The 27,694-nt window shown below is 43.7% G+C and overlaps 1 protein-coding gene across 7 annotated transcripts in view; it reads left to right on the forward strand.

The window, feature by feature from the left end:
• Positions 1-7,923: 7,923 nt before the first annotated feature.
• Positions 7,924-27,694, forward strand: part of Myt1 (myelin transcription factor 1) — a 62,929-nt gene continuing 43,158 nt past the window's right edge. For 3 of the 7 annotated variants that reach the window (XM_052724139.1, XM_052724137.1, XM_052724138.1), the window contains exons 1-2: positions 7,927-8,232; positions 25,702-25,802. The gene's annotated coding sequence lies outside the window, so the exon portion shown is untranslated. Of the gene's footprint in view, positions 8,233-8,348; positions 8,694-25,701; positions 25,803-27,694 lie in introns of those variants that run through there. The other 4 variants (XM_052724133.1, XM_052724135.1, XM_052724140.1 and 1 more) reach the window with 3 other exon arrangements.

Consider the following 27,694-nt stretch of genomic DNA (forward strand, 5'->3'; position numbering starts at 1 on the left):
GCACCTTAGTACAGAGACGTGGAAGGAGTATCTTTCTTTTTGTTTTGTTTTTGTTTTTGTTTTCAGGACAGATATCATGTAACCTAGGCTAGCCTCAAATGCACTCTGTAGTTGAGGGTGAACTTGAACTTCTGATCCTTTGGCTTCTGTCTTCCTAGTTCTTGGATTACAAGTGTGCACCTCCATACCCAGTTTTATGAGATGTTGGGAATCAAATCCAAGAGTTTGTGCTTGGTAGGCCAGCACTTTACCAACTACACTACATCCCAGCTTGTCTCCTGACATGACCAGGTTGATTGCTGTTGTCCTGGCACCTTAACCTGCAATTGCCAAGATCTCAGGCTTTAAGGTTTATTCAGGGTCCCCCTGCTCCATGCATCCATTTGTCTTGACTTCTATGGGACTCACTCTTTGCTAACAAGCAGACTTAGCCAGCCCAGCTTGCCATGGCAACCGCCCACAGCTTGCTCTCTGTCCGGCTGCCTGGCTGCTTTATCTCTGAGGCCATCTGTTCTGGCAACACAATTCCAAAGCCACTTAAACAGAGCCTGGAGCAGGGCAGTCCTAAGCTCATATGAGTGTGCATGCACAAGCACATGCACATAGAAGCAGTATGACCCCTGCAGGGTGGAAAGTAATGTCAGTGGAGATCCCAGCAGCTGCTCACTTTTCCTGCTGTTCTTGAGTAGGTTTCTGAGAAGTCCTTATGAATGTGTGTGAGTCTACATATCTGTCTGATTCAAAATTTTGTCCCCCTTTTCTCTGTCCTCATACTTTTCCCCGTCCATGAGTCCATCTAGTTTTGACCTTTGTCCCAGGCCTTTTGCTTCCTTTCCTTCCTTGGTCCATGTCATCTGTTTGTCCATCTCCCTTGCAGTTGTGGATATGAGTCTTGTCCTTGTCTTTCTTCACCTCTCATCTTTTCCCAGCAGTGTCAGTTGCTCTTCACTTTCTTTTCTTTTTATGTTCTAGTAAGGTATATCTTAAGGGGCTGCTTCTAGGACAAGGAGTCAGGCCTGTCCCTTATGTTCTATAGTCTGATCTTAAGCATATCTGTCTCTTTCTTTCCTCCCCAGCCTCAGTGTGGCTGGTCATGGGGATTTAAGGACACTGAGTTTGGCTTCCTAGGGTCTGCTCATACCCAGGGTGGAGTCTTCTCAGCTCATACCTGGGCTCCTTGCTCTGAGCCCAAATAAACTGTCCACTGAATGTGCTTTCCCTTCCAGTCACATAGCCTTCTCTATCTCTGTGTTTTTAGTTAATACCTCTCTTTTCCCCTAGGAGACTTTGGATAGGTACAATATCCTAGACCAGCAGGCTCCTTCTCATCCACTTGGGTGCCTGAATGCAGCTGAACTGGAAGCCTTGCTAAGCTGCTTCTCCCTGTAGGTCTCTGAGTCCCATAATACCCTATTCTAACGTGACCTAAGAGATGGACAGGAAGGAAGTCTCTCCCTGGAACTGATTCCAGTCCTTCTTGAGGTCTGATTTAGATAATTCATGCTACAAGGAAATGTTTCTTCCCTACTGTGATATCAAGAGTGACTCCTCTCCCCTCACTTCCAGTAATTGGCTGGATTTAGGCCTGGACTGCTATAAAATCTTATGTTAAGATGCTCATAGGCCTAAGACACTGAATTTGGGTCCCTTGGAAGCCTGAAGGCTGCTGACTGGAGTCTCCCAGTGGCTTCTGCACTGCAGACCAATGTTCTCAGTCTTGGCTGGAAGCTGCCCAGCTGACCTTCCTTGTCTCTGCCAGTCCTACAGAACAGCTTTCCCTAGGCTCTATTCTTTCTGTCAGAGCAGCAGGCTAGCTGACTTGTGGATGGAGTCCTGGCTCTGGAAGCCTGAGACCTTAGGAAGATCAAGCTGAAGCTTAGGCATGGCAGACATCTTGGCTCCTATTCCCTGGCTGTGTAGGGGATCTGGGAACCCTAAGGTTCTGGATCATGGTAAAAATGTGGAGGAGCCCAGGGGACAGAACAGAGAGACTCTGGAGTGTGTGCTAGGGGTACCACCTTATTAGAAACTCTTAGTCATTTTAGAACTTAGGATAGGCCAGCAGAGACATGTGTGGTGCTGCATGCTGGTGAGACATAGCTATTACAGGTGATATCAGAGCCTTCCCATTTGGTCAATTGCAGTCCCTACTAGAGTTGAGAGTCCAGGGAAGGCAGATGTAGCTGGCCTGAGCCCAGAGTAAAGCTGAGGTAACAGCTGCTGTCAACAGCCAGAGCTGTGTTTTAAACATAGGGCTGTGACTGGGTAAATAAATGCTCCTAAACTCTCTTGGGCTTATAGCTGTCTAGTGGGATCTGACATAGTGTTGGCAAGTCACGCTCACCTTCAGCACCCAGCTGCTGTGCTTAAGAGCCTCCCAAGTCAGCCAACTTTCAGAGTTATGGTTGATTTGTCTTGCCAATTCAAAACATACCCAAGTTTTCAGCCTGGGGTCTATTAAAAGGAAGCAGCACTCCAGAAGCATCTCCTCGATTTCTACTAATGTCCTCCAGGGCAGGTGTTCCAGTCAGGTGGAGCAAATGGGACTAGACAACTCAGGCTTGGGGCATCATGGTGCAGGAGGGGCTGCTGGGTGAGGGAATCTTGGAGATGGGAGGGGGAGTGATAGTGGTTATTTGCTGTGAAGCAGTGCCGACGTGTTCTGCCCTGTGTAGTGTTCCTGGGCCTGCCTTTGATTTATAAGGAAACTAAATCACAGAGACCTTGACAACCTGTTCAAGATCACTTCATCTAAAAAGATATGCAACCATGGCTAGGGACAGACAGAATGAGGAGGCCTGACTGTCCGTCACAGCACCTATAGCTTCCTGTCCCCACTTTACTTCTGCTCCAATTCCCTATTAGCCATCAGTTGCTCCTGTTCCCCACTGTTCCCCGTTTTTCCTTTGCCCCCACTCCCTTCCTGTTCCCTATACCCCTAATTCTGCTTCTTCTCCTTTTCCCACTTCTTCTTGTCCCCCATTTCACCTCACCTCTCAATTTTCTCTCTTCTTCCTTGCCCTACTCCCTGTATCCCAATTTCTATTCTGCCCGCACTGTTCCCAACCCTCGTGTTTCCTCTTGCCTCACATACTCATTACTTCAATTTTATCCCTTTTCTCTCTACTCACCTCATCGCCCCATTTTTTCCCTGACTCCAATTTCCTTCCTGTCTTTCCCCATGCTCTCTATTCTCCCCCACCCCTACCTCTCCTTCTTTTTTCTACCTGGCACTTCAGCAAGCTTCAGCACTCCTCACTCACTCTCTTCTCTGAGTATCACAACACACCTTTGTTTACAGACCCACCCCTGCTCTAGGTTCAGACCTGCAGCCTATGCCTAGCTTGTCATCATCTCTCTGTGACCAACAGGCATCTAGCTATCCACAGAAAGCCATAAATTTCTGCCCTGTTCAACACATGGCACCACCCAGAAACCTTAGGATCCCTAGCCTTAGTGCCCCAGAGCCCCTGTCATCCTGACCCTTCCCCTAGAGCATCTGCCACTTGAGTGGGATCATTACCTCCTGCCTCCCTAACCATTCCTGGCTGCCCACTGCCTGCCCATTTTCCTTCGCTTTGGATGTAGGCATTAAGTTTGCTTGAGGTCCCAGGATGTGAGGGGCAGGCTCAGACTGCATCTGCCTCCAGAACTCTGAATAGCCCTCTTACTTCATCCTCATTTTAGACAGTGCCCCCGAATGGAAGTGACCAGATTGGTCTTAGCCATAAGCTGGGAGAGAAGAGCTTGGGGATATCATCACCCTGGTGCCTACCTAAATAATTGCTTCCTCAGTATTGGGGAGCCTAGAGAGTACCAGTTGTGTCCAAGTTGATCATTCCAAAGGGTCTCAGTGGCTATTCTGTACTTAGGGTAATGTAGAGGACTCATCCCTGAAAAGGCCTGCTCTTCCTCCCACTTGCTGACTTGTTCCCACCAGGCTGCAGGCTTGATCTAGTTTGACAGTCCAATTCTAGCCACATTTCCTCCCTCACTGTTGGTCTTTAGTATAGGGAGGGGCTATCTTTGCCTCTCCTACTCGCCCCCCCCCCCCCCCTCCTCCCCCCCCCCCCCCCCCCCCCGGCCCTGCAGGCGGGGTCCATTGTCTGGGCCTGAAGCCCATTGTGTGTGGAAGGGCGCCTCATTGGCAGGCAGCCGGCATCAATTTGTGATTATGTGCTCTCTGTCTTGATTGGCTGGTTGTAGTCTGTGCTCCCAGGGTCCTGGGACACAGAAGTTTGTGCAGCAACTTTTTCCAGTATGAAGTGACTTGTATCCAGGCTCCAGAGAAGAGGTTCATCCATCTGGCCAGGATGACGCTCTGCGGGAGCTTCCTGGGTGCGTACCATTCCCCAGTCCCTTGCACCCCTTTCCGTGCTGTTCATAGTTCTGCCAGGATGCCCTGCCAGTCCTCAGTGCTCTTTTCTGGGCAGCCGAGAAAGTGATAGACATGCACTCCTCTTGAATGCCAGCCAGGGACCCTGGGGACAGCTTGGGTAGCTCTCAGCAGAAGTGCTGACAGCACAGAGCCCTGTGAAAGCCACACAGCTTACCCATGGTTGGAAGTGGGGTGGATGGTTGGTAGAGGGCCTCCGTGTACTTAAGTTTCTCTTTAGGTCTGCTGACTGGCCAAATGAGGGAGAGGGATTAGCAGCTCCTGACTCGGGAGGCTGGGAAAGTGGTGGTGGAGTGTGACTTCTCATGTCTTTGTGTGGGTGGTTGACATCTATACCGGTCTTCTTGTGTCTTCTGCTAGGCACACCCTAATCACACTCATAGTTTCAGTGCTTGAGTGTGCATGTGTATGTGTGAGAGTCTCATAAACTGGTTGCCAAATGTTTGCGAGTGTGAGACAAGCACACAAAGTCAGCCTGGAGTGTGGGTAAAGTGGCTCCCAGTTTTGTTTGCTCCATCTGCCAGGGCCTGCCTGGGGCAGCGCCCCCCAGCCCTCAGCTGTTCTATACAATATTAATGCTGACCATCTCGGCTGCGCACACAACGCCCTAATTGTCGCCGGCAGCATTAAGGCAGGCGCCCATCTGCGGGAAGCTTTCAGAAGGAAACAAGAAAACCTCACCCCCAGCTGGTCACTGGAGAAGGTGGTGCCAATTACAGATGCAGAAAGTTTAGAACAAAATTACTTGAAAGAGTTTTTATGAAGCAAATGAACTGACACTTGGAATGTCTGTGTGCAGATTTACACAAGTAATTACACCTTATTTGAAATGATCCTACCAGTTAAGCAACAATTAAGTCTGCTCTCCCAGTGCACACAAAGCACTTTCTGAGTGAGCCTGCAGCGGTCATAGTTTAGTTTTTCAAATCTCTCCTTCTCTTCCTGTGAGAAGTCTGTGGACCCACCAACCAGCAGAAATTGTTTACCTGTAGATCTTCCCAAACTTAAAAAGGCTCATGCAACCTGCCTGCAGACTTTTATGAAATAAAACTTAAAGGTACAGTGTGCTATTGTAAAAAATGTTTTATGATTCTTAAAATTTCTGACAAAATTTAATCCTATGTAATGAAGAAAAAGTTTTAGATTATACCTTGATGTTGTCACAAGCAGGAGCTGTTTGAGTTGGGAGTATAATTTTGGAATTGCTTAGCCTTGCTAGGAGTACTGGCAACTGGGGATCTAGTGCGTACTCCAGGCTTTGGTGAGTAGAGAACAAAGGCCAGCTCCGTGGGGGTGGGGGGGGGTGGGGGGAGGGTAGCGCTGTCCAGAGTGCTGATCAGCCTTCGGCACGCCTCCACTTTCACTCAGTTTATTTCAGGGCTGAAGGGAGGTAATCAAACCCAAGACTTGGCGAAATTCTCTACTCTGCTTCTTTTCTGAGAGCCTCCCCCATACACACCTTGTTCTCCCAACACTGTCAGACAAAGATCTTGAACCTTTACTCCTCAAAACAACTGGAAAACAATTCTAACTTACTGGTTCGGCTGCCAGCCCTGGGCTCTGACTGGCTACTGATTTGAGATTTCCTTGCATATTCAAAGTGCAGCCCCAGGCAGGGTCTGGAGCATATTCTAGTCCACTGAGCTAAAATCTTGAAGCCTATGTATGCTCAAAGGACTAGGAGATGCTAACAAACTGAGGTTTGTGCAAAAACACTTTCCATTCCCTCAGAAAATAATGATGCCCCACAAGGACTTTTTGTTGCACATATTGGCTTCTCCCTTTTGTCTTCTCTGTTTTGTGTTATTTCTTAAGTTTAACTATCACATATCTGAATTAAATGGCTTCTCTGGAGTCTTCAATATTACTGGGTAGTAAGGTTAATTCAACATGGCCCTCCCTTCTATCCCACCTTCTCCTGGAACAATGATACATAGTGCCACCCTGAGCCTGCATTCTGCCGATAAGACTTTAATAGAATTTCTGAATGCCAAAGGTTTGGGATGTAAAATATCCAGCTCTGACAGCTTGTCCGGAGGAGATAGAGGTGGCTTTTCAGGAGTGCTCTCAGCCAAATGTGTTCTTTTATGCTAATGGATATGAGTTCATGAAAGAATAGGAAAATGGTGGGCAATCACTGTAGGAGTCTCAAATGTTCTCCCTGGGCTAATAAATATTTCATCTTGTTTGACCACTGCAGACTTGCATTTGTTTCCTTTTTGCTTGATCTAAATAAATGCCCTGTATGCATTTTGTATTTAATTTGTATGTAAAGGAAATAACATACTTACTTGATTTTTTGAATGAAGCTCTCTAGTTTATGAATCATATAGAGAACTACATGTTAAAAATAGTTGTTCACAAAAGAGAGGCTTCTGCTAACACTCCCGAAGGTCCCTACAACCTGCTCTCCTTGAGAAAGATAATATTCTTACTCTACCTTGCTCATATTTCTGGGGCCCAAGCCTATCTATGATAATCAAACAGGACATTGTGTTCCTGCACAACTTGCCAGGAAACAATATTTGTTTCCTATTAAAACCTGAAATACCTTCTGAGCTGTGCATGTTTTGTTTTCTAGTTGTAGTGGTGATGTCTTCTCAGGGTCTCAATTTAGTTTTCATTCTTGTGTTTCCCAGTGCAATTTCCAGTACTGTGATTCTGATTTGTCAGTGCAAGGAAGAGTTTTGAGGGAACAAATGAGCACCCTGGATGTCTCTTGATGTTGTTTCTGTGTTCAGCCCTGAATGTGAGAAAAACCAAGAACTGGCAGATTAGGAAGTCGACAGGCGGGTTGCATTCCTAGGGTGTGTGTTCCAGAGGCTTCTCTTCTTGATGACTTTTCGATAGTTCCTTGCAGAGAGTGAATTTATGTTTTTAGTGTCAGAATAACAGTGCTTAGGGATTTCTTAGTACTCTTTGGGACATTTTTAGAATTTAAAACTTTAAAACAAAAAGGGAAAGTATAACAGTAGAAAAATATATTTTCTGCTCTGTTCCTTGTAAGTATACTTTACTGTTTTAATCTTTGGCCTTAGGTATCATTCATGAAAAAAAAAATCCACCTAAACTCCTGGTACTTCTGTATGCAGTAACACTCTTAGTTCATTTGAGAAATAAATTCTGCAATCTGTTTTTTATGATGGAAGGTTGTATTCTTAACCACCAATAAATATTGTAAAGCACTTTCGCCAGAGCCATGCTAACCCAGGGCATCTGTCATTCCCGTCGCTGCTATTAGGAATTATTGGACTGAACCACTGGCAGAGAAAGAAGAGGGGAGTGAACATGGTTGGCATAATGCTTCTTGATCTTTTGTGTGTTTTACATTTGAGAAAACCCAGTCTTGCTGCATATTGATTATAGATCTATTTAGGCAGATATGGGCACCTTCTATTGATGAGGCTCTGACCAGTGTATGGGAAGTCTACTGGTTTGGAGCACCTCTCACCTTCAATTTGGCAGATCCATCTTTCTGATGTTATACTGTAAATTTATTTCACCTCAGAGAGTAAACAGATATATTGGAGCCCCAAGGGTTCATGGGTAGCGTATTTACAAAGGAGCCTCCTCCGCCAGCCCGTGCCACCGCTGCTAATGAGAGCGGTCATTAAGTAAATGAGACATCGCCTTTAGCTGGCTTAGGAGTTCGCACACTGAGGGGAGAAGATATTTAATTGAAACCCACACACAGGCTTCCCCACACGTGACTGCGGTGAGGGAGGCAGCTGCCTTCCCCTCCCCCGTCCTCCCCCCACACCCCCCCCCATGTAAATTTCATGATTGCTTTCCGTGATGTCATTTTGAAAGAGGACAGACAATAGCTGTGGGGAAAGGTAAGTCAATGTTATGTTCTTTCGCTGACAAAGGCAGATACTCAGGGCTTAGCTTTTCCCCTTGGACAGAGACGGGGAGGGCTAGGGCAGAGAGGATTTCTAAGAAGGCTCTCTTTGCAGAAAAAGCAGGTTGGGGGATGTCTTTTTAAATTGTTCTGAAGGACAGGGCTTTCTTCTCCCGATCTGCCTGGGCTCTGTGTTCCTCTTCTTTCTCTGTCCTTCCTGCATTTCTGAGATTCTCATGGACATGTTGTGTGCCAGACAGAAAAGGCATTAGGGACGGAAGACGTTGTGGATCAAGACAAGAAACTTTATCTGTATTTCTGGAAAAGGAACACAGATGTGCCTGGGCCATAGGACCCAGAAGCTCTGTGTCCAGGAAGGATGCTGACCCCATAAGCAGATCATATCTGAAGCAGGGACTTGGAGCTTGGCTGTTTCTGGTGGGACACACACCCCAGGTACTTAGCAGAGATGATTCTGGGAGCATTTTGTCTTCCTGTCACATCATTCCAAACTTCAGGAGCAATACCCAGGATGCATGTGTCTGTGGGATCCATGGGTAGCATTTGGTGTTACTGTTCTTCTCAGTTCCTCCTTGTGTGTTTTTGTTTGTTTGGGGGGTATGGTTGTTTGTGGTGCCAGTGTAACTGGATTTTCATATTTAAAAACAGGAAGTCAGTTTGAGCTTTGAACACAGTGATGGCATTATACATAAGTGTGTTCTGGAAGCATAAACTTGGCTCCATTCATGAGATTTATATTCTTTTTGAATCAGGAAAATAAACAAGTATAGGGAAGTTTGTACGTCAGTGCTGTTGCTGTTCATTGCCTGCTCCTTTGAGTCACAGAGGCTTGTCTCAACATCACCTTTGAATCAGTGGACATCATTGTCTGTTAAAGTTGGTTGCTTGATTTCTGAAATAAAGCTTCTGAGAAGTGACTTGAAGATTACATGTGTTTGGTCTTGAGGCATCAAACTGTGTAGCTGCAATAATAATAATAATAATAATAATAATAATAATAATAATAATAATAATAATAATACAGTAATGACTGTGATGATTTAATTGTTATTTTGAGAGAGGGAAAGGATGAATTTTATCCCAATGTTTTAAAAAGAAAAATCCTAGTCCTGAGGATATCTCTGAGGCTAGTGGCCAAGTGAACAAAAACAGGAAGGTGTTGAGGCAAACTTGAGAGGGGAGCCTCTAATTGGTACTAAGGGGATGTGCTAGTTCCTCTGAGGTGCCAACAGTGTAGGGTGTTGGGCCCTTACCTGGCAAGCTGTGGGGACTCCCTTCAGGCCCAGGCTCCTTGCCACTAGGACTCCTTCCTATTGGCCTTTGACTGTGATTATCACCTTAGTTCATATGGCTGTGTTAACTAGCAATAAACAAAAGAATGGAAAGCAAAGATTACAGTCTTATGCACCCAGTGGGATGCTGCTGTCAATTGAGACATGACCCTACCGCTCCCCAAATTGTGTTCCTTGTACAGAAGAGGGCAGGTTGAGTCAGTTTACTTTAAAAAAGAAAGAAGCAGCTTCATGGAATCATTTGTAGGAAGGAAGGAAGGATACCTTATTCCCAGGCACTTTGGTGGTGCTGGACTTCAAGGAATTTGTTGATTCAGAAGCCTGAGCAATAACATCCTTCAAGAGTTCAAGAATATGTTAGCCTTTTCATCCTGGATCAACATGCTTTCCATGCTTTTTGGACTATAGAGCCCAGATTTAGTCCTAGGAGTTTCTTCAGGACAGGGGACTGCTTCTGTTTGAAGAGCAACTGAGGGTATTGCCTGTGAGCCTCAGGGTAACCCCAGATCTTATGCTATTGTCTTAAACTCTCAGGGGCTGCATAATGAAAGCCTGCTCTGAGAAGACCTTCCTCACTTTTGGAACTACAAAGTTTTTCTGTGTTGGTATTGTGGCAGCTTCTGCTTGAACACTTGTGAGTGTTCAGAGATGTCAGGAAGGACTGGCAGGGTGTGCTGGCATGGAAGTGCAGGCTTGACTGCTGTGGATACTGACTTGTACGCTGGTTGCAGCATTAACTTGGTGCTGCCTGGACCTCTCACTGCCTCTATTTGGAACTCTGATCCTCCTTTAGTCCTGGTTATCAAATGTGCAGAAGATGGTAAGGGTGATATTGTATGTGAGCATGTGGCATGGGGTAGAGGAGGCCAATGCCAGCCATGTAGAAAGATTGGCTCAGAACTCAGCAGGCCACATCTGGTATGGCCCAGCCCAGCAATAGCTGGACTGCTTGGAATGCTGGTTTGTATGACCCAGCCCTGAGTGAACACAATAGACGAGGTGCCTACAGACTGACAAAGTGCCAGGAAGCTATTAGGCTTCCAATAGCTGCTCACTGGAAGCAAGCAGATTGTTAGGGAATGAGTCCTTCCTGGATAAACTCATGTGAAGGGCACCTATACTTTGGAAAAATAGGTTATTTAGGATAGAGCAATCCTACTGCCTGGGCTGGAGGTAGGGGTGGGTTCAAGAGCAGCCAGAACATCTTGGTCAACACTAGACCCAGAGTGACCTGAGGCAGGGAGTTGAGAGTGTCAGAGGAGGCTGCTTCTGGTGGTCCTGGTTCATGGGTACTCTGGGCACTGGTACATTACTCAGGTATCTTGCTCTCTGTTATCCTAATCCTGGAAAACCAGTTTAGAGCCATTGTTGGCCTTTCTCTGTGGAGCCCTGAGCAGATACTTCTTTCTTGCCTCTATTGCTAGAAGCCTTCTTGTCTTAGGACTGCCTTTCTGCTTTTCATTGAACTTATTCACAAGTAATCAAAAGTTCATTGGTTACAGACATAATTTTAACTGGAATTTTGTAGTCTGAATTTATAGGAAAAACATTTTTTGGGGGCAGCACAAGGAGGTTTTTGAGGGGAAGATTTAGCTCAGTGGAAGAGTGCTTGCAGACATAATTTTAACTGGAATTTTGTAGTCTGAATTTATAGGAAAAACATTTTTTGGGGGCAGCACAAGGAGGTTTTTGAGGGGAAGATTTAGCTCAGTGAAAGAGTGCTTGCCTAGCAAGTACAATATCCTCGGTTTGGTGCCCAGATCAGAGGGTGGGGGAAGCTAGGAGATTGAAGGGCTAGGGGTGTGGCTCATTGTCAGAACGCTTGCCTAGCATGTATGAAGCCCTGGGTTTGATCTTCAGTACTGCATAAACTGGATATGGTGGCATACACCTGTAATCCCAGTACTTGGGAACTAGAGACAGGAAGATCAGAAATTCATGGTCATCCTTGACTTTATAGTAAATTTGAGTATAGGATATATGAGACACTGTTTCAAAAAAGAAAAAAAAAAAGAAATAAAGATGCTGACTTTCTCTGAAAGGAAGAGGGTAGCTGCTGTTGCTATCCCCCAAATTTTCTGCTTTCTGTAGACTCCACAGACTGTCTACTGCTCAACTGAGAGCAGTTTCTAGGGTTCCAGGTAGAAGGTTCAGTGACAATCATTTTAGGTTCTTGCATATTTTGTGTTCTCCATATAATGTTAAATTTCCCTAAATACCACTTAAAAACCCAAATAAAACTTGAAGTAAAATGTTTGATTTCAGGTTTCTGTCAAGCTACTGTTCTTAGAACCCATGCAATGCAGTTTTCACTCACCTCTTCTCTTAGTTAATGCCTTTAGGAGTGAGTGTGGTTTTCTTCTAAGAAGACCAGCTTCATCTATTGCTTCATCTTTTTTTCATTTAAAAAAATTCAATGTTGTTTTAATAAGAAGTAATGAGTACAACAATGTTATTTTAATAAGAAATAATGAATGAGTACAGAAGACATTTTATTTTATTTTACTATTTTTTTAATGTTTTATGTGTATGGATATTTTGCCTACTTGTGTGTCTATGTTTCACATGCATGTCTAGTTTGTAGGATTCAGAAGAGGGCATCAGATCCTCTAGTCCTGGAGCTACAGACAGTTGTGAGCTGCCATATGGGTGCAGGGAATAGAATCCCAGTGCTCTGGAAGAGCAGCCAGTGCTCTTAACTCCTGAGCCATCCCTCCAGCTCCTTATTTTTTGGTTTTGTGAGACATGGTCTATGTAGTCCTAGCTGTCCTGGAAATCACTATGTAGACACCTTGAAGTCACAGAGATCTGTTTATCTCTGCCTCCTGAGTGCTGGGATTGAAGGCATATACCACCATGCCTGGTTCAGAAGACATTTTAATCTGCTCAGCCAGAACATATGCTTGGTCTGTATTAGACCCACTTTTAGAAAGAGGAGAGTTTGTCAGATATAGTGTTGGGGTCTTATGACACCCCTGATCTTCTGAGAGTCTCTGCAAAGTAGCTTGCCTTATCTTCAAGAATATGGTTTTGTGTACAGGCAATGATGAGCTGGGTTTGGGTTTGTGTAGATGCATCCAGGGAGAATTGAGTCCCTGTGAGAATGTGAGACTGTGGCCTGGGAACATTGCCTGTGCCATGAAAGTGAAAGTAGACAGGTTTTTAGAAGGTTAGTGTGAATATGCAGAGGCCACCTAGGGTCACATTGAGCAAGATGGCTGTGCAAGGTGGGAATGATGACATATGACCCAGGTATGAGGAAGAGGAATGTGGGTACTATGTGGTTTGAGTTGTTGTCAGGTTGCTTGTGTGCCTGGCTCCAGTGTGGTGGTATTTAGTACTGTGTAGAATGGGTATGAACACAAATTGTTATTGATCAAGAGTTAGAACTCAACTTTTCCTATAGAACCCTTGAAGGTTTTGGGAGCTGAGAGTTAGTGCAGAGGGTTATGATTCAGGGACCTGGTAGACTCATTGTTAACCCCTCATACTGGACATCATTCTCTTTGCCAGTCAGTTCCTCAAGAGACAAGGCTAATGGAAGTTTTGACATATTTGTGTTTTCTCCCAAACTTTCTGTTGGCATCTGTACTGAGCACTTGTGTCCTGTTTGGAAAATTAGTACCCACTTTCCATAGTGCTAAGCCTAAAAATTTGCAGTAGTGATGTCACTTTAGGGCACGATGGTAAGGCTGTGGGCAGGATGTAGCTGCCTGGGCTTGCACTTCTTTAGCCAAATTTGAATTTGAGAAGAGGTCTTAGAATTAGAGAAACTGGGATGGAAGGAGGAAAATGAGGCTATTTTTAAAACTATCACCTCCTAGTACTTCAAGGCAAGGGAGAGAAGAGATAGAGCCTGCTCCTTTCTGAGCTAGACTGCTCTGGTATTCCTGGATAAGAATTCCAGTTTACCGGGAGGCAGAGCCAGGCGGATTTCTGTGAGTTCGAGGCCAGCCTGGACTACCAAGTGAGTTCCAGGAAAGGCGCAAAGCTACACAGAGAAACCCTGTCTCAAAAAACCAAAAAAAAAAAAAAAAAAAAAAAAGAATTCCAGTTTAGACACAGCTGCCTATTTGGTCTTAGAACCAGGACATCCTTTGAGATATCACTAGCACGTGTAGTTCTGAATTCCACCTGCCTCTCTGTCCTGCAGAAAAGAGCAGGGCCTATGCTTGGCCTCAGAGTTCACATAGCAAGTCTATTTTTACTTGGTTTGAAAAGGTGTTTCTGGTCATGACTCAGTGAGACTAGCTATCAGCCTGACCATCTACCACCTGCTTTCCTAACCTATCCAACTCTTCAGGGGAAACTGCAGGCATTTCCCCTGGTGTTGTCCACAATCCATGGGCTCGCCTGATCAAGGTGTCAATCAGGAATGAGTTCTGAAGTGCCTCTGAGTAAGTTGGTTGTGCTTGTTTCTTCTTCCTCTTAGCTTCTTCTTTAGCACATTTCCTGCTGCCCTAAGTGGCTTTTGGGAGCCACTTCTTTCTAGAATCTCCACCTTTACTGTTCTGGGTAGCTTTTGCATGGTGACAGTTGAGGCTCCAAGAGCATCTTGAGTTCTCTGCAGCCCAGTGCAGGTCAGGGCTGAGTGTGGAGCTCTACTTGAGACTGAGTGCATCAGAATAGTCCTACTGGTGTCTAGGCACTTTGTTGGGGCTGAGACCTGGCCACGTGGCAGTCCACTATCACAGCCGCTGATGGGTAAAAGCAGTGTGACACTGTCTATTTGGAACACTGCTGCCTAGGTTGGACATCTTTCTTTTCTGCTGGCAGCCTCCAGTGACATGCCGCCTGAAGAGCCAGTACTATGATTTGGTTTGAAAAGTCATTATTACTGCAGAGCAGTTTAGTTGTTGTTTTTGCAGCATTGGTAAGGTTAAAAGAAATAATGATAATAATATAAGAAAGACTCAGCCATAGTAACTGTCTGCAACATGCTATTTGCATTTTTAAGGAAACACTTCTTTGAGACAGCCTGGGTGAAAGGTCACTATTTGCATATAAATGAAAAAGAAAGTGTGTGGTGTTGGAAGTTACATCTGTATTATTTTCTCAGCAGTGAGCTGCTGTTGGAGAGATTAGGGGACATGGCTTGTATTTGGCTTTTATTGAATAGAGAAAGTACCAGAGAGGCTGATTTAGAAGCAAAATAATGAGAGAAATGTGCAAAGCTATAGAATTCCCGACTCCCCTGCTCCCACCTCTCTCTTCTCTCGTTTTCACCTGAACTCAGCAAAAGCAGATCTGTCTGCGCCACTCAGCAAGTCTTCATTCTTCTCTTTGGATTCCAGTTTTATTAAAAAAAAAAGTCAGGAAAGAAAAAGCAGAACTTGCCCTGGTTTCCCTCTCAGCCCTGTTTGTTTCCTGGCAGAAGCTATTTTGTCCCTGGATCTGTCTGCTCCTACCTACCAAGGTTAGAGCCAGAAATGTCTATTGTAATTGTATTCTTCCAGGGTTGGAAGGGTTGGAGCTTCAGGGACTCCAGGAGGGATGGCAGGGAGACAAGGGTCCAAAAGAGTTTGTATGGGTGGAAGCAGCCAGGCAACCTCCAGGAAATCCTTAGTTTCTAGGATCCCATCCTACTCTTACACTTTCGGGCTACCATACTTTCTGGTCTGGGGGTGGTTTCTGGATTTTCACTAGGCCAGAAGCAGAGTTCCAAGCAGCAATTCAAAAAAAAGACCAGAGGAGCTGGGCCTGTGCAGATTTGTGAGTTAGAGGCCAATGCAGGGGGAGGGGCAAAGAAGGGCCTCCACAGAGGGCAGGTGCTTAAGGGGTTGGGTTGTGCCTAAAGACTCCCCTCTTGTCCTACTTCAATCTTACTTCTTCACAGAGGACTCTACTGATCACTCGTAACTTAAATTATTTTTTCTTATCCATGTTATTTAAATTTTTAGGTTTTTTGAAACAATTTCAAACCCACAGAAATGTTTCAAGTATAGAACAAAACCATTTCTTCTGACCCCCTTGAGAGTATGCTGCTAGGGATGCTGGCAGGTGTATCTTTCAGGGAAAACCCCCTTGTCTTTGCTGGCTTAGTTTTCAGATCCTTGAGCAGTGTGCTGTATCCTATTGTCTTACCTTGGTCAGTCTGAAATAGGAATGACTTCCACAATAAGTCTTTCATGATGATGAGCCTTCTGAAGAACACTGGAAGAATGCCCTTCAATTTGGGTTTGTTTGACATTGCCTGTGATTAAACTTAGGTTGCATAGGAACACCAAAGTGAAATTCTTTTCTCTTTGCCTGACTCTCATGTTCCTTGTTCTGACATGCCAACTTTATACTCAATTCAGATGGGACATTCCAGTGTGTCCCCAATATCACTCTTTTCCTTCTACAATTAATTAGTTTTTAGAAGGAAGCATTTAGACACTGTGGAGGCATCCTCTTCCCTTAGACTCTCAGTTTGTTAATTTTTGTCATTTTGTTTTTAAAGATTTATTACTTTATATGTTTTTATGAATATGAGTGTTTTATCTGCATGTACATCTGGACACTAGAAGAGGGCATCAGATCCTCTGGGACTACAGTTACAGATGGTTGTGAACAAACATGTGAGTTCTGGGAATTGAACTCAGGATCTCTGGAAGAGCAGCCAGTGCTCTTAACCACTAATCACCCCTTCAGCCACCTCTCCAGACCCCTCAGTTTGTTAATTTTTAAGGACATATGTATAATTTCATCAGCCTTCCTTTGATGCTCAGGTCATTCCTGATTGGCCAGTGCATGCTCCTTACCTCCCCCATTGTTTTTCTTGTTTTCTTTTCTTAGAGCATTGTGCTAGAGAATAGACACTAGCCTGTGGCCCCAGTGCTGGGTTCAACTTAGTAGCCCACTGTAAAATGGTAGAGTTAGGTCATTATCTCTAGGGTCTTGTCTTCTTAGGGTCCCAGGGAGTTGTTCCCAAAGTCTAAAGTGAGCTGTGGCCAGCTTTGTGGCCTTTATATTATTTATTATTTTACTTGATTTTTCCTTCTTGCTTTTCTCGGCTGTGCCTTAACCCTTGGACAGTAGCAAAAAGAGGAAGATGAAGGATTGAGATAAAAGGTAGGAAGTTTTTCACCTTTAGAACAGCAAGATATAAGCTTATACCTAACTCTAGGGTTCAGCTGCCCAGCCTTGCTCTATAGAACAACTTAAGAATGGCTTGGGAAGCTACCTCTTCAGGCAGGGACTGCATAGGCAGGTGCAGGGATACTTCTGTATGCCTTGTTGATCATCAGGCATGATTGTCCAACCTTCTGCTCAGATACAGATTAACTACTGATGTACCCTGACACTGCTTTGGCAGAAACAGAAGAGCATCTCATCTGTAACTATCTGTCATGGGACTTCCTGGCTTGCAGAAGCAGCTGTCTCCCTTGGCTCATGTTGACTGCGTGGAGCTACAACTGTCCCTGGGCAAGGAACAGGATAGGCAGGCTTCACCTGTTCTCTGTGGCCCATTCCACAGCACTTCTATATAATCATCTTTTCCCTGAATCCCTAGTCCAGCATTCCCTGGGTCATTATGGATTAAGATGAATCTGGACATAAGTTCTCAGGCCTAGGATAGAAAACCAAAGGTGGCATGCTGGAACTTTTGCATTGTACAGCAGCCCCCAGAGGTAGCCCACAAGTTGTTGGCATGTCTTCAAGACCTGGGACTCACACACCTATGGGAGGAAGTTTATCTCTTCTGGGCAGTTCCTATTGTCACAATGCTATTTTTTTTAAAAAAAGATTTATTTATTTATTTTTTTATGTGTAAGCTTGTATGTATGTGCCCCATGTACATGGCTGGTGCCTGCAGAGGCCAGAAGAGGATTTTAGACCCACCTGTAACAGGAGTTAGGGATGACTATGAACTTCCATGTGGGTACTGAGAACTGAACCTGGTTCCTTTGTAAGATCAGCAAGAGATTTTAACCACTAAACTGTCTCACCAGCACCCAGAATATTATTTTTTGATGTAAACATCCACTCAATAATTCTACTGAAGTGAATCTAGAATCTTCTCCCCTAGGCAGCCTCATACTGAAATTTGAATCTCTACCCTATCTTTTAAGTTCACTCTGTAAGGTGCTGGAATGAGTTCCTTCCATATCTTTTACTCTCAGGGGTCTGGCAGCACATAAGACTCTGTAAACGGTGTCTTCCTCCCCTGACCAGGTAGAAAGCCAGTGTTTATGAGCCTGTCTCCTGCTGTGAGTCTACTCTGAGATTGTATATGTGTGTGCAAGTCCTGCTTGGGACACTTGTATGCACCACTGACTTTTTTTTTTAAACAGCAGTTTTATTAGAATATAATTTTGTTTTTGTTTTTCCAGACAGGATTTCTCGGTGTAGTCCTGGCTGTCCTGGAAGTCACTCTGTAGACCAGGCTGACCTCAAACTCAGAGATCTGCCTCCCTCTGCCTCCTGAGTGCTGGGAATCAAAGGTGTGTGCCACCATGCCTGGCCTGAAATGTAATTTCGTGTAACTCCAGTTCACTTATTAGACCTATTTAAGTCAGTGATATTAGCAGATTTATAGAGTTGTGCATCCATCACCACAATCTAATTTTAGAACACTTTTATTATCCCAAAGAGAAACCTTTTACCATAAGCAGTTATTCCCGCTTGCACCTTTCCTCTTAGTCCCAGGCCACTATGGGTCTATTTTCTGATACTATGGACTTGCCTATTCTGGACATGTGTTTTTTTGTGTCTGACTTCTTTTAGTGATCATTTTTTAAAGATTTGCCTACATGTAGAGTATATGAGCACACCATTCTTTTTTATTGACAAATGCCATGTGATCATATTTTGCATTATTCATTTCTCTTGGGTAGATATTGTCTTTGTCACTGTTCTATTGCTGTGAAGAGACACCATGACCAAGGCAACTCTTATGAGAAAAAACATTTAATTTGAAGTTTACTTGCAGTTTTAGAGGTTAAGCCCATTATCATCATGGCAAGGAGTATGGTGACATGAAATCAGGTGCTAGAGTAGTAGCTGAGAGCTACATCCCGATCTGTAGGCAGAGAGGGAGGGCCTAGGCCTGGCATGGGCTTTTGAAACCTCAAAGCCCACGCCAGTGACACATTTCCTTCAACAATGCCATATCTTTTAATCTTTCTAATCCTTTCAAATAGTGCCACTCTCTGGTGACTAAGCATTCAAATCTATGAGCCTGTGGTGGTTATTCTTATTCAAACCACCACAGATATCTAGGAATAGAATTGTTGGGTTAGATGGTAATATATTTTACATCTTGATAATTGGAGTTCGAGAGATGGCTCAGTAATTTAGAGCACTTGTTACTCTTGCAAAGGACCTGGGCTAGGTCCCTAGAACTCATATGGTAGCTTACAACCATTCCTAACTCAAGTTCCAGGGAATCTGATGCCCTCTTCTGAACTCTGTGGGCACCAGGCATGTACACGGTGCACAGATATACATGCAGGTAAAACACTCATACACATAAAATAAAAAATAAATCTTAAAAAAATACCTTGAGAATTGCCAGAATATTTTCAAAGTGACTGCTATGTTACATGTCCATCAGCAACAATGGAGATTCCAGTTTCTACAGATCGTAACTTATACTTGTCTGGTTTTAGATTTTTTCTAACCATCTTAGTGAGAATGAAGTGATATCCTCACAGTTGATTTGCATTTAATTTATGACGCAATGCTGAGGTCTTTTTATATGTTTATTATCCATTTATATATTGTCTTTGGAGAAATGTCTTTTCAAATTCTTTGAATATTTAAGTAGTTCATTTGTCTTATTAAAGAGTTGTAAGAGTTTTTTTTATTTTTAGCACAAATCCTTTATCAAATATGTGATTTGCAAGCATCTTCTTGCAGTCTAGGAGAATTTTTTTTGACAATATTATTTGAAGACAAATGTTTTAAACATTGATGAAACTTGTTTTAGTTAGAGGTTTTTTTTTCTTTTTTTTTTGTGATAAAACACCATGACCAAAAGCAGCTTGGGAAGAAAAGGGTTTGTTTCATCTTACAACTCTTCAGGTTATATCACATCACTGAGAGAAATCAGGGCAGAAACCCAAAACAGGAACCAGGAGACAAGAACTGAAACAGAGGCCATGGTGGAGTGCTGCTTACTGGCTTGCTTCCCATGGTTTGCTCAGTCTGCTTTTTTATATACCCCAGTACCACCTGTCCAGAAGTGGCCCCTTCCACAATGGGCTGGGCCCTTCCACATCAATCACTAATTAAGTGACTCTTCCACAGGCTTGCCTACAGGTGAGTCTTATGGAGGCATCTTCTTGATTGTGGTTCCCTCCTCTCAGATAACACTAGCTTATGTCAAGTTGAGAAAAAACTAGCCAGAAAAAGTCCAATATATATCAATTAAAATTTTATTTATTTTTATTTTATATGTATGGATGTTTTGTCTGCATGTGTCTGTGCAGCTGGTGCATGCAGTGCTTAAAGAGGCCAGAAGAAGACATCAGATTCGCTGGAACTGAAGTTACAGATGGTTGTTAACTGCCATGTGGATGCTGGGAATGGAACCCAGATACTTTGCAAGAATAGCAAGTAATCTTAACCACTGAGTCATCTCTTCAGACCTATATAATTTTTTTTGAGACTTGATTTTCCTATGCTGTCCAAGATGGTCTTGAACTTGTGATTTCCTGCCTCAGCCTTCACAGTGTTAGGATATAAGCATGTGCCGCCATGCACGATTTTGGTTTATTACTTTAGTGTTGTATACAATAAATAAATCATTGTCTAATCCAAAGTCAGGAGGGTTTTCTCTTGGGGTTTCTAAAAATTTTAGTATTATAGATAGATCTGTGATATATTGTGAGTTGCATTTTTTTTGCACTGTATGACATCTAGCTTCATTCTATTGGATGCCAGTTGTCTCAGTACATTTGTTAAAAAAGATTATTCTTCCCACTAAATTATTCAAGTGCCATTGTTGAATATATGTTGATAAAAATACAAAGTTTACTTTTGTACCTTTGAGTCTATCTTATTTATCTGCATGTCCTTTCTGTGTGGATACTCAGACTCTATTATCTTGTTAAATCTAGTCTTATGGTAAGTTTTGAAACAGAGAAGTATGAGGTCTCCAATTTTGTTCTTTAAAATTTTGTTTTGGCTACTCTATATTCCTTGAATTGCCATGTGAATTTTATATTCATTTTGTCAATTTTTGCAAACAAACTAACAAAAACAAACATGCATAAAATACATCTGGAGAGATCAGAAGCAGTCCCAGTGAGATCCAGAAAGCTTTGGTCACATGGGCAGCAGCAGCTTTTGTGGACAGAGAGAGAGGGGGATAGAAGAGGGCTTCTGAAGTCTGTCTGGGAGACCAGCAGAGGCTGGCCAGGCAGGAGCATCACATGTCTTTGGAGGCACACAGTCTCTTTGGGAAGGGTGTGACAGGGAAAGGAGTGAGGTCCAGACCAACTGTGCTTTACACATTCTGCCTCAGGCTGCTGAAGAGTGGGGAAAAAAAGGTTCAATGCTTCAGAGGAATGGGTGGCAATGATACTACTAGGATCCCCCAGTCAATAGTCAGATGGACTGATGTACTCAGCTGGGAACCAAGCCCTCCAATAGGAGATGGAAGGGCCAAAGGGGTTTCCTTAAAGAGAGGGTTCCCTTAGTAGGTTCCCCCAGTCAATCTGTTGTGGTCCTCAGAGGAACAAGCTCTGCAGGTGACTTGTCTTGAGTCAAGGTGATCCAAGAAAAATCAAAGAGGTCCTATCTTCCATGAGGGTGTACAGTGGGGTACCAGGGTCCAAAACCTGAGACAGGAACCAGCAGGTCAGTTTTTGTGCTCTTCCCAGGAATGATGCTCCCAGGCCTGGGTCTACAAGACAGTTGAGCAGAAGGTTGTAGGCCCCATCATCTAGAGATAACTGGGCTGTGTTTGTGTTCTGACCTCCTAGCTTGTATGGAAGTCTTGGTCTTGTGAAGGATAACTGCCTTCCTTGTGGCTCAGGCTAAGCAGGCCCTGATTGCTTTGCTGAGTTTGTTTGTTGCACAAAGTCCTGTAACTGTGGATCTGGGACTGCTTTGGGACAAACACAGAGGTCATGGTCAGCATGGAGAGCTCAAGGTCTCCAACAGAGATTACAATCAACACCCTACCTCGGCCACAGGGTGCTGTTTTCTGAGCAGTGTGTTCTCTGATATGGAGGCTGTTTATATAGAGAGATAGGTAGGATTCAGATGAGCTCACTACAGACCCGAGAATCCCCAAAATGATCTTGTTTGATCAAAACCTCTTCCTCAGTCAACTTCTGATGGTAAACGTTATGATGGCGCCATTACCAACGCTTCCCTCAAGTATCACTAAGGGCTCCTCCAAATGTTTCTCAATCTCCAAGTAACTACTTACACTTTATGGACAAAGGTGTTAAGTATTAGAGGGCATGGTGACCCTAGGGTCAGGTCAGCATGAGCTATGGGCTTGATGGTACCACTGTGAATCTGTGGAAAGCATAACTGCTGATCTCCACACTCTTGGGCAGGGTTCTCCTCGGACTGATTGGTCCTGCATGCTGTTCAACTTAGTGTGGGGTATGGATTTTACAGAGTCTAGACAGTAGACTAAGGGCATAGCATGTAGAGTCCATAGGGCAGGACCTGGCCATATGTAGGTCCCAGTGTAGATAAAGGGACCATAGCATAACCTCACACTGCTGACTTATTGTTGCAAGAAACTTCCTGGACAAAGGAAGCAAATTGTGTCATGCTGGTTTCAGGTTCTTTTATACGAAGTTCTGACTTGGGTGTCAGCATTTTGCTGAACTGTGTGCTCTGTTTCTAGGGGGTGTGAGGAAAGGTCTATGTTCTGCTCTTATTCTGAGATGCTTATTGGCTTTGTTATCACTGATAGATAAGAACCACCCTCTAGGGTATGGATGATTTTAAGATCTTGGTATTTTGTGTAGGTAGAGTTTTCCTGCCTGGCCCACAGTCAGGACAAATCTCTCTCACCTGCCAGTCCCACAGCCTTTCAAACCCAACCAAGTAAACACAGAGGCTTATTTTGCTTACAAACTGTATGGCCGTGGCAGGCTTCTTGCTAACTGTTCTTACAGCTTAAATTAACCCATTTCTATTAATCTATACCTTGCCACGTGGCTCGTGGCTTACCGGTATCTTCACATGCTGTTTCTCATCGTGGCAGCTGGCAGTGTCTCTCTGCCTCAGCCTTCCACTTCCCAGCTTTATTCTCCTCCTTGCCCCGCCTACACTTCCTGCCTAGCCAACGGCCAATCAGTGTTTTATTTATTGACTAATAAGCAACACATTTGCCATACAGAACATCCCACAGCACTTCCCCCTTTTTTTTTTCAAAAAGGAAGGTTTTAACCTTAACAAAGTAAAATTACATATAATTTGGGAATTTGGGCGTAGCTTCTCTTACTACTTCCTGCTGGAGGGGGGCGCTGTATCTTATGGGGAAACAAAGAAAATTTTAGGATTATGGAATAGTCCATGAGGCTGTATCGTCTGAGCCAGATGCCTTCAAACCGTTCTGGATGTTGGATCATCTGGGCCATGGTGTCATCGGAGACCTTTCAGGGGGTCTTGGCTGGTCAAACCTGATGTGTCTTAATCTGGAACAAATCCATAGCCTCTGGCTTTCTGTGGAAACAAAAGCAGAGTCTCCTTTCCAAAGTAACATATCCTTATATCCAAATTTTGAAGTCAAGGTACCTTTAAAATATACATTTTGGCATAACTCAACAGCTTTTACAATCAAATGTTTTTCTGCAGTTAAAAGTCCCAAAGACAACACAATGCAGATTCTCTGTGTAATATCCATTTTTACGTGGCTTATTTTTTATACTACCTTTACTGTCTTTTTAAAGACTTTATTTTTTAAAACTATGTATTTGTTTCTATAACTCTATATATCATCTTTTTTGTCTCTTTCAAGCCTACGTATCTTTTACACACATTGCAAACTATTACATCTGAATCTGTCTTATTGTGAATCTCTTGCTTTAAACTGCAGCAGCTGTGGCTGCTGGCTTCGCCCACCTCAGCTTCCCAACATGGCAGTGGTTTACCGCCAGCTCTGGGAGCTATCGTGGGTCTATGCTTTTATCCAAGCAGCAAGTAGCCCAGAAACCCTTTTTTGTTTTGCACTAGCAAAGGCTAAATCCACCATGTAGCTTAATGTGCCACTTGCAGAGGCCTCATTCCCGCCATACTGCAGGTCGAGCACGCACTCTAGGAACCCACCAGTAGCTCAAACAGGCAGCTGCCGCTCATTTGAGAGAGACAATTAGGAAGCTGTTTTTAGCTCCGTTTTAGAATCTTTTTTTTCTCAGTTTTTAGGTGGAAACTCTTGCCACCACGTTGGACGCCATTTGTAGGTAGAGTTTTCCTGCCTGGCCCACAGTCAGGACAAATCTCTCTCACCTGCCAGTCCCACAGCCTTTCAAACCCAACCAAGTAAACACAGAGGCTTATTTTGCTTACAAACTGTATGGCCGTGGCAGGCTTCTTGCTAACTGTTCTTACAGCTTAAATTAACCCATTTCTATTAATCTATACCTTGCCACGTGGCTCGTGGCTTACCGGTATCTTCACATGCTGTTTCTCATCGTGGCAGCTGGCAGTGTCTCTCTGCCTCAGCCTTCCACTTCCCAGCTTTATTCTCCTCCTTGCCCCGCCTACACTTCCTGCCTAGCCAACGGCCAATCAGTGTTTTATTTATTGACTAATAAGCAACACATTTGCCATACAGAACATCCCACAGCAATTTTGCTGTGCAGATGTGTTGTCTCAGGTTGACTTAAAACAGTAGTAGTTCTTGGGCTAAAGGTGGTGGAGAATTTAAAAGGGCTGATTTCCAAATTCTTAGGAATGATAAGGTTGGAGAAGTGCAGCACACTGCTTATCTCTCATCATATAGAGCATTGGAGGTCCTCATCATTTCCATATATGGACTTACAGTTCAAGGAGAGGAAGGCATATAGTAGGTATATGCAGGATGTGCCAAGTCCTATAGCTCACTGTTCCTTTGAAGACCTGTACCTTTGGCAGCTACATCTAATTCCTTCTTTGTCTTGGCTCATGAAGGGAATCTGAACTCTTTAAGGGGATGGAGATATTTACAAGAAAGAAGAGGGTGCTCTGGCTAAAATACAGGGTTACTGGGGCCAAGAGCTATAATTCTGGATGAAAACAGTGTTGGGTATGCACTCCACTGAAAATATGGGGTAATGGTGGGGAAGATAATGTTTATAATAACATGTACTTGATCTGCATTCAGCTAAATCTAAACATACTTCCAAGGAGAAGAAAGAAGAATGTAGAAATATTCATTTCCTGTTTTTATTGCTGGTTACTAATGACCTTCCTTTGAAACTCTGCAGCATAGAAAGCAGGTTGTCATGGAGACAGGGAATGACGTTCGGAGAATAGGTACACAATGCATTTCTTTGTCATGTCCAGCTGATGTATTCAGCTTCTGCTTAGATGTGTGAATTTATGTGAATTATGAGAATTAAATATTAACTGTAGTCATTGCCTTGGAGAGAAGTAGAAACCAGGAGGAGAAAAGACACCAAAAACAAGCAATGAAGGCTGATGGGGCCCAGGGCTTCTTGTGAGAGGCAATGTTATCAGAGCTGATCAGGCCCAGTGAATGGGATTCACTTTCCTCAGTCAGCAAGTCAGCATGCTCTTGAGAAGCTGAATGACATAATGTGTGTTTATTAAGCAAATGGATCTGAGATGCACATTCTTTTGGGATAATAATAGATGCAGTTATGATTGAGCAATCACTCATTCATTGGTCAGCTAATTTTCAAAATTCCTCAGTGCCAGCTTTTTTTTCAAGGTAGGTCTCATATGATTCATGCTAGTGATCTTGCTTGGAATAGCCATGTATATGGATGCCTATACTTTGTGACACATGTTCAAAGTAGCCATCAGAGGTGAGACCACGGTGTAGAACCTCTGTATCCAAAGTATAAGGGTTTCTTTTTTCCCTGGAACAACCATGAGCCATGAATTTGTTTGTCTTTCTGATAGATTCCAGAGACTGTATAAATGCTATGTTAAAAAAGTATCCTGGATTTTTCTCTTTCTCTTCTTGGGTCTTCCTGGCTGACATTTGTTAGAGTTCCCTTTTCTGAACCTCTATTCTTTTAAACCCTCAGAAAATGAGTTCCGGGGCAAACTTCTGACCCAGAGGTGGACACAGGAAGACAAGACCAGCAGCTGCAGAACTGAGAAACATTTCCTGTGCAGATATAACAAGGTAAGAGCTTGTCCATGGGTGCTTCAGAGTCTAGATGGGGAACAAGGTCACCTAGTCATTTTTTTTCAGTTAGAGGAAAAAGAATGACTGAACAGATAAAACTTCATATGATGATAGATTCCCACCTTTCAGTCAGCTCCCCAACTTGTGTGTTCATACTTGGGCTCTGTCATGCGTGTTGGCACCTGTTATTCATTTTCCCTTTCTGGGCCTGGGTGAGCTCAGAGTCTCCAGGGTTTGATAGTGAATTCTGATGCAGGGATCTATGAGGTCTGCTGATCTTTTATTTTTATCTTCAGAAGTGTGACAGATGATGCACCCCTCCTCATGCCTGCTCAGAAAGCATGATAGATGTGACACAGGGTCCCTGCTTCTCAGGGACACTCCTGAGCTTGGGGATCATGACTATGTTTATGACCATGGTTTTGGCCACCAACCTCCTAATTCTACAATTTCCCACTGACTTGCTCTGTCTAAGACCAGCTCTCCAGAGCAGGTGGCATCAAAGCTGGGAGTCAAGGTAGAAAGAAGCATGGGACATCCATACCTGGAGGGCAGATGCTAACCTCTTTAAGAAATAATCTAGATGTACTTATTTTGTGTCTGTGAATGTTTTGCCTGCATGTATGTATGTGTACCATGTGCATGCCTGATACCTGCAGAGGTTAGAAGAGGGCACTGGATCCCCTAGAACTGGAGTTACAGATGGTGTGAGCCACTAAGTGAGTACTGGAAACTGAACCTGAGTCCTCTGCAAGAGCAATAAGTGCTGTTAACCACTGAGCCACCTCTCTAGTGTCCAGATGTCAACTTCCATTTTATTTTATTTTATTATTTTGTTCTATGTGTTTGAGTATTTTTCCTGCATGCATATATATGTTTGGTATCATGGACCCCCTGGAACTGGAGTTACAGATAGTTGTAATCCACAGCTGCCATGTAGGTGCTGGGAATTGAATCTGGGTCCTCCAGAGGAGCATCCAGTGCTCTTAACCACTGAGCCATTTCTCCAGCCCCCAAATGCCAACTTCTTATCTGACATGTTGAGGTTTTGCCTTGAGTGTCTCAGCCAATACCTAGGCATGGCAGTCAGCATAGGGACAGCCCAGATATCAAAGACCATGCAGTTCAAGGCAGGATGGGAGCCGAGGGTGCTTGTATTTTACTATTAGAATACACTATCTTTCCTTTGTGTCTGGTGGTGGAAATGTACTTTTTAACATGTCTATTACAGTCACTATGCTAAGTACTCCCACTCAGTTCGGTTTTGTTATCAGCATGTTGAAGATCCATATTAAATATGTATCTTTTCTCTATATTTAATTGTGACATTTTGTTTGTTCTGGATCTTTTATATTGTTGATATCTTAAATATTATGGTAAAATATTATTTATCTCCATCACTGAATTTTTGACCTTTCCCACTTTACCCTACCCTAGCCCAAAGGACTCCCCAAGTGGCACAGGTGTCAGATCATGTTACCATGAAAGTGGCCTGACCTAGGCTCTGAGAAAGTATTTTCAGTGGTTCCTTGGTCAGAGTGGAGTAGGTCCCTAGTTTCCCCACAGACCAGGCACAGCATGCTTAGAGGGTTTGAACCTGCTATGAACTACATGTGACTGTTCAGAATGCAGGTGCTGCTAATGAGCTTGGGGGACACCCAGGCCCTCTTAGTAGCACTAAAGCTTCATAACTGTATCATCTATATGCCAATATCCTTACTTTGGACACATCTCGTGAGTTCAAGGCCAGCCAGTTAGAACTACATAGTGAGTTCTAAGACAGCCATTACATGGTGGATTCTTTTTCAAGAAGAAAGAAAGAAAGAAAGAAAGAAAGAAAGAGAGAGAGAGAGAAAGAAAGAAAAAACTAAGATGAGGAATAGGTCAGG

The sequence above is a fragment of the Peromyscus californicus genome, unplaced genomic scaffold (genome assembly GCF_007827085.1).
Source record: "Peromyscus californicus insignis strain IS unplaced genomic scaffold, ASM782708v3 Scaffold_7__1_contigs__length_154581171, whole genome shotgun sequence".
In the NCBI taxonomy this organism is placed as follows: domain Eukaryota; kingdom Metazoa; phylum Chordata; class Mammalia; order Rodentia; family Cricetidae; genus Peromyscus; species Peromyscus californicus.